The 7,559-nt window shown below is 43.7% G+C and overlaps 1 long non-coding RNA gene across 2 annotated transcripts; it reads right to left on the bottom strand.

Annotated features, from left to right (window-relative positions):
- Nucleotides 1–2,652: 2,652 nt before the first annotated feature.
- LOC123435315 lies at nt 2,653–7,030 on the bottom strand. Of its 2 annotated transcripts, none has more exons than XR_006626580.1 (3): nt 6,491–7,030; nt 3,631–3,750; nt 2,653–2,836 (listed from the first exon to the last, which is right to left on the bottom strand). It is a non-coding gene; the product is annotated as an uncharacterized LOC123435315 (long non-coding RNA). The 2 variants fall into 2 exon arrangements; XR_006626574.1 differs by having other exon boundaries at nt 3,631–3,781; nt 6,491–7,025.
- Nucleotides 7,031–7,559: the final 529 nt, after the last annotated feature.

Here is a 7,559-nt window from a genome sequence, read left to right as displayed (position 1 = left end):
GGCGCGACCTGGGGGCAGGGCGTGCCACGCTGGCTTGCAGCCAGCCCGTAAGGCGGTTGCTTCCGTGCTTCCGCCGCAGGAAAGACAATATCCATATAAAAATCGTGTTAAAATTTCAGCCCAATCGAAGTTACGGATCTTTGGAATATAAGAAATGGTGAAACGTCAAAATCTATAACGCAGAAAAAACCAGAAACAGAAAGAAAGAGAGAAAGAGATCCAATCTCGGAGGGGCTCTCGCCCCTCTGCTGCCATGGAGGCTAAGGACTAGAGGGGAAACCCTCCTCCCATCTAGGGGGTAGGCCAAGGAAGAAGAAGGAGGGGGTCTCTCTCCCCCTCTCCCCCATTGGCACCGGAACGCAACCGGGGCCATCATCGTGACGGCGATCTACACCAACAACTTCGCCGTCGTCATCACCAACTCTCTCCCCCTCTCCCCCATTGGCATCGGAACGCCACCGGGCCATCATCGTGACGGCGATCTACACCAACAACTTTGCCGCCGTCATCACCAACTTTCTCCCCCTCTATGCCGCGGTTCAACACCTCTTCTCACCGCTGTAATCTCTACTTAAACATGGTGCTCAATGCTATATATTATTTCCCAATGATATATGGTTATCCTATGATGTTTGAGTAGATCCATTTTGTCCTATGGGTTGATTGATGATCATGATTGGTTTGAGTTGCATATTTTATTATTGGTGTTGTTCTATGGTGCTCTCCAAGTCGCACAAGCGTGAGGGATCCACGATGTAGGGTGTTGCAATGTGTTCCTGATTTGCCTACGGTGTGTTGCTTGAGTGGCAGAAGCATAAACCTAAGTAGGTGGGTTGTTGCATATGGGAGTAAAAGAGGACTTGATACCTTATAATGCTATGGTTGGATTTTACCTTAATGATCTGTAGTAGTTGCGGATGCTTGCTAGAGTTCCAATCATAAGTGCATATGATCCAAGTAGAGAAAGTATGTTAGCTTATGCCTCTCCCTCATATAAAATTGCAATAATGATTACCGGTCTAGTTATCGATTGCCTAGGGAGAAATAACCTTCTTGAGACAAAAAGCTATCTACTAAGACTAAATTAGTTGTTTCTTTATATTAGCAGCCCCTAGTTTTTATTTATGTGTTCTTAATTATCTTGCAAACCTATCATATCACACTATAATTTTTGATGGTTCCATGCTATTATCTTGTCAACTTTGGATGTTTTGTATGCATTATATATATTTTTTAGGACTAACCTATTAACTTAGTGCCAAGTGCCAGTTCCTTTTTTTCCGTGTTTTCGACCCTTTTCAGAGGATTATATTAAACGGAGTCCAAATGGAATAAAATCTTCGGCATGATATTTTCCGTAACAGAAGATAGTAGGGAACTTGAGAACGAAGGCAAAGGATCCCGGGGGAGGCCACAAGCCCCCTAGCTGCGGCGTGGGGGCGTGCCTACCAGGCTTGTGGGCCCCCCGTGGCTCCTTTGCCCTACTTCTTCCGCCTATAAATTCCCTAAAAATCCAAAACTGCCAGAGAGAGCCACGATAATACTTTTCCGCCACCGCAAGCTTCTGTCTCCACAAGATCCCATCTGGGGACCGTTCTGGTGCCCTGCAGGAGGGGGGGATTCGGACACGGAGGGCTTCTTCATCAACACCATTGCCTCTCCGATGATGCGTGAGTAGTTCACCACACACCCCCGGGTCCATAGCTAGTAGCTAGATGGCTTCTTCTCTCTCTTGGATCTTCAATACAAAATTCTCCATGATCTTCATGGATATCTATCCGATGTAATCTTCTTTTGCGATGTGTTTGTCAAGATCCGATGAATTGTGGATTTATGATCATATTATCTATGATTATTATTTGAGTTTCCTCTGATCTCTTATATGCATCATTTCGTATCCTTGTAATTCTCTTTGAGTTGTGGGTTTCGTTTGGCCAACTTGATCTATAATTCTTGCAATGGGAGAAGTGCTTGGTTTTGGGTTCATACCGTGCAGTGTCCTCACCAAGTGACAGAAGGGGTAGCAAGGCACGCATCATGTTGTTGCCATCAAGGGTAACACTACAAGGAATATGCTAATACACGACGCTATTTTTTCGCCGCTACATCGTCACAGTTTTTAATTTACGACGATCTCACGACGAAAAACCAAGCGTCGAAAACGGAGCGTCACAAATGAACAACACCAACGTTATGATCGAAATCGTCGTAACTTCTACGACGATTCCTGGATCGTCGTAACCTTTACGACGATCCTAAATCATCGTTGGCAATCAAACCCAGTCCTACGTGGAAAAATTACGACGAAATCAAAACATCATGGTTGAAATCAGCCCAACCCATTTCAATTGATCACATGGGCCGATTTTATTTTTTTGGGATTTTTCTTATTGGGCTTGTTTTTGGGCCTTAGCCTATTTACAGCCACTTTAGTATTTTTTCGAATTTTTTTGTATCATTATAATTTGGGCCCTGGCCTTTTAGTGCCCAAATACATTTGGTCCAGTTTCAGCTTTGGCCTTTTGAATTTTAGTTTTGTGTGTAGGTCCCACTTGTCATGTTCTTCTCATAATTTGTCCCATATGTCAAGAAGTTCTAGTCAGGTTTTCATTTCACACATTTTCAAATCGCATACGATATGAATATTTCAAATAGAGCAGAAAGAACATGTGAAATTCATCAAATTAACACGAAGGTAGTATATTACAATTTTTCCAATCTGTTACAAAGCAGATATGTCTATTATTACAATATATAATATGCATTCTTGGATAAGTAGAGCTTCACACAATTGTCTTCAAGGCTTCACACTTCAACTTTCTTAGGCCTGGAGGTCCTGTAGAAGAAACAACCATATTTTTAAGAGCTACAAGATACAGATAAAGAATAGAAACAAGGCACAAAAACAAGCAATCCATGGCGGAAACCTTGAAGCGACAAATGTTTCTGAACTCAGATGAGAGAAGTTTGAGTCTAGCCAATTAAACCAACTACCACTGATTCACATGATAGGAAGTATTCGCACAAAACTCCAGATGTTCCACTTGTATCAAGTGAAATATCCGAATTTTATGCAATATATGAACCAGAAGTAGCATGAGAGGAAATAAGGGTATCCCTCGTTGACTTCAAAAGACATGAGTGACTCAGATCAAAAACTTGCATGAGATTATTTTACTCTTGGCAATTTTAAGAGTTGCCCTTTCAACACTTGGAAGTTATTTTGTGATGAATTTAATACTTTAATATGACGTAACCTATAAAGATGGACTGAACAATAACAATACAAAAAAAATGACAGCTAAATTATGAAGAGTCCTAAAATTGACCCCTTTTGGCCTTAATTAATTGTGTGATGCTGAAATGATTAATCTAAAGTAAGATATACCAGTCTGTAGGCAAAAAATGTAGTTGAATGACCCATACTTGAATAACTCAAAAAATGCACTCGCATTTCATGAAGCACACCTCACAACCTAGGTAATCTTGAATTACCTGTACCACTAAGGCCTGTAATCCAAACAACACACCCTTTCTGCTTTAGTAGATTTTACCGGTCAGTCTTGCCCACTGGGCAATCATGCCACAAGATATTTGATGACTCCATATGTTACTACCAAATATATGTACCTGAACAGAATTCTTCTTTTCGACTGTCAAGCTACGAAGCAGTCTGATCTTGGGGGTGCTGAGTGAGAGAGCGTCCAACACAGTAGCATCGTCGTTGGCTCGTATGAGCTTGAACTTTTCCTGGAAGCATGACACAGGACAAAATCATCTTCTGTAATGGCAAATGTCATTGGCGTCAGCTGATATCACAAGAGAGCTACACTTTCAGACATTCTGGATGGACAACTGCATAAATAAAAAATGTTGACACTTTCAGGAGTGCTCGGCTCCTAATGCATGGGATACTCCTCTCCTTGGAAGCCCACCCAACTCGACTCCTAATGCATCGAGAAATTATGATCATGCCATAGGAAGGGGGGCACTCAGCATGTCAAAAAAGAAGGCAACATCAAATACTATAGTAATTAATGGTGGGAGTGCTGTAACAGGACACTGAAGAAGGGCACGAGATCGTCGTGCCCGGCCGGGCAGGTGCGCGCAGATCCCTTTTTAGGTGGGATCGGCAGCGACGGACAGCGTGCGTACGGCCAGTGAACACCAAGCTAGACCATTTCTACTTCTACCAACCACTGTGCTGTGTGCTATGCATTCATTTGCACGTACAGTACACCCAAGTATTGAACTGCCTACAATACAACACAGACAGTGAAGTGTCTAGCTCAGAAAGTAAGTGATAGCTGAGCAGGAATTCCGTCTAATGGCATCAAATGTCATCATATTCCAACCCCGTCGGCCCATAAATGCCGCACATACGGACGTGCCGTGGACAGCGACACCACCCCAAGACGACGGCGACGAAAATCCACGTCTTATAACCTGGCCTGAAGCTTATCTTGACGGCACCGGTCGCAGTCAGTTTTTTCCCGACGGCAACAACGGTGGTTGAGAGGGTTGGGCCATCAAACCAAAACCAAAAAATCGTGCTACGAACCGCAGCACAGCACAAAGAGATTAAGGCAGGACCCACCAAGTGGTCTGGTACCCCGCTGGGAGGCTCAGGACGATCGATTCTTCACTTTTATTCTATTGCCATCAATTAGTCAGTGTGATCACTGTTATCCTATGAGTGAATGGGATCCTGGTTTATGTTCAGCAATTATAATTAGAAAGCCAAAAACTAAATTAGAGCCCTAATTTAGTTTATTTTCATCAATTTTATTTACATAATTAAAAATATAAGCTGCTGTTTCGATTACCTGAACTTCGCATCACAATTAGTCAGTGTTCTGTGTTTTATTTTCAACTGTTCAGTGTTATCAGGGGTGGGTTTATTTTGTCAGTGAGAAGAGTAGTACTACAAAATGAACAACAAGAGCCCTAGTTTAGTTTATGTTTGGCAATTTTGTTATTTTACGGTAAAATATAAGCCGGGTCATTACCAAATTCTATCAATCTGCTGTGCCAAATCTGTGCAGTTCCAATCACAGTTATCCTCTTCAGCTAGACAGTGTTCTGTTTTCAACTGGTCAGCGTTATCAAGGGGTGGGTTTATTTTGCTAGTGAGAAGAGTAAAGTAGTACTACAAAATGAACAAGAAGAGCAAACCTCTGGGCATCTAGACTGTACTGAAGGGAGTCAATGGTGAGACTAATAGCAGGAATCAACATTAGTCTCCTTTCTACAATACCACGTGTAAACAAGTAGTAAAAGAACATATTAAACCATTTTCAGTAAGTTTGAGATATAATCAAATTAGCAGAACTAATAATACTAAATATGTTCATTGCGTATGAAGTGATATCCAATGGTAACAATCTTGCAGCATATACACTCACTAATAAAATATACATGGTCGTGTGGAAGTGAATGTATAGTCTTAGGAAGGAAGAAATTGCATTCAAAAAACATCTCTAATACAGGGCAATATAATTAATCCAGCAAACATCTTTGATGGCATCCTATCACCACATGCTGATATTGCTTTGTATACACATATCTCAAAACATTTTTCGTTTCACCGCAGTAATACGCATGCTGTCTGGGAGCCTGAAGCCCTGCAGTCATTTCCCTTGGTACCAAACTCTCAATATAGTTCAGGGATCATGCATGATACTGTTACAATAACTTCTTTGGGCTAGCATTGTGTAACCAGACTTTCAGCAATTTCTTCTGATTGGGGGTGGTACGTACGTGTGTCGGACCATTTGTGGATGCAGAACAAGCACGTTTTATGACCAACAACACAGCTAAAAAAATCCGCGTCCTGAAATTCTGGGCAGGTTCATTGAAGGACGGCCATATCTCTGCACTGCTGTATTCTGAAGTTTCCATCAATAGAAATGTATCAGCAGGTGCCTTCATTCCAAAATACAGCAAGAACTAAGAACTACGTCCAGCTTCTAAATTCTACTGTACTAGCTGCATCAACAATCGCATCTTACAGAAAGCTCACTCCACGTCCACAGGCAATGCGTCTCAGCTCAACCACTAATCTTTATAGACAGTAGTTCTAGGAAAGCAACTCAGCTAGGATCGACATGAACAGGTCGGACGCAAGCATCAAACAACCTGCAATCGGAAGAAGGGTGCTGTAATTTTTCCCCGAGTAAGTTTTCTATTAGCTGAATCAGCTTTAGTTTTTAGTTTGACTGTGCTGATTTGAATGACTAGACTGGTTCCCCTGCCTGGATCCAAGAGAAATAGCTGGTTTACTACTTGAATCCGTCATTTTAAAGCGATCACATGGCCTTCCAAGCTAGCACCCGCACAGGGAAGAATGACATCCGAGGCAGGCAATTCGTCGAGCACCTACCGGCCGCAACCCCGGCAGCCACAGCAGTAGCAAACCAGAGGGACGGCACAGGCAGGAGGTGCAAGAACTGACAGAGGGGGTTGGTGGCGGTGAGGGCAGGTGCCGTACCAGTGGAATGCCTTCATGGAGGGGACCTTGTCGACGAGGCCGGCGTAGCCGCTGATGAGCCCGGACAGCCGCTCCGGCGTCACGTCCTCGATGCTCAGTTCCTACACTTCTCCCCTGGATTCCTATCTACTGCAGTGCACAACATCACAAATGAACAGCGAAGCAAAAGAGAGAATGTCCGTGTCATTAAGCCACGAAAGCGACGAGGAGCTCCTCGGACTAGACTGCGAACGTCGCTGAGCTCCGGCGACAGCGTGCCCTCCAGCCGGTTGCCGGCGAGCGAGAGGTAGCGGAGGGAGCTCATCCTGGACAGCACCTTCCCGGGTACCCCGCCGGCGAGTGTGTTGCCCTCGAGGTAGAGCTCCTGGAGGCGCGTGAGCCCCGAGAGGGTTCTCGGGACGGTAACCCCGATCCGCCCCATGTCGCGGATCACCAGGGCCTCCAGGAACTCGAGGCCGCCGGCGAGCGCGTTGCCCTCGAGGTAGAGCTGCTAAGGCTGCTAGAATAACGAGTTATTGTACTATTATAACTGAACCGAGCCATAAGACAGAGAATGGACTCTATAACGTATTCTAAACTGACAAGAATGATAAACTGATACTTAGCTTCACTTAAGAGCACAACATTCAGAATACTGTTAGCGAAACCTGTTCAATTACTTTCCTTTTTTTTGGGTCACTTTTCTTTTCAAAGAATATGAAATTCTAGAAATTATTTAAAGCATGAGGTTCATACAAGGATAATATTGCTAAAGCTTACCAAGAGCTACTGCAAGTGTACAAACAATACAACACTCAGAAGAATCAGAACAGAAATCTTACCAGCAGAGTCCACATCGCTGCTCTTGCAAAACAGCAAAGTTTCCTCGGACAAGGTGCATTGTCAGGCTCTGAGGTTGTACGTCGTGGCACACAGACCAATAATGCCGATCGTCGGGGTCACACGCATCATCTAGGAGTCCGGGTGAAAGATCCCCCGGCTCCTTTGGCATCGTACCTACAAGTTCTTCTTTCTCAGGAATAAAGGCATGTTATTGCAACTCATCTATGATAAAAATGCAAAGCTAGCC

Source organism: Hordeum vulgare, chromosome 1H (genome assembly GCF_904849725.1).
Source record: "Hordeum vulgare subsp. vulgare chromosome 1H, MorexV3_pseudomolecules_assembly, whole genome shotgun sequence".
NCBI classification, from domain to species: domain Eukaryota; kingdom Viridiplantae; phylum Streptophyta; class Magnoliopsida; order Poales; family Poaceae; genus Hordeum; species Hordeum vulgare.
Note: the sequence above shows the minus strand (reverse complement) of the source record. Positions and strands in the feature narration are given on the sequence as shown.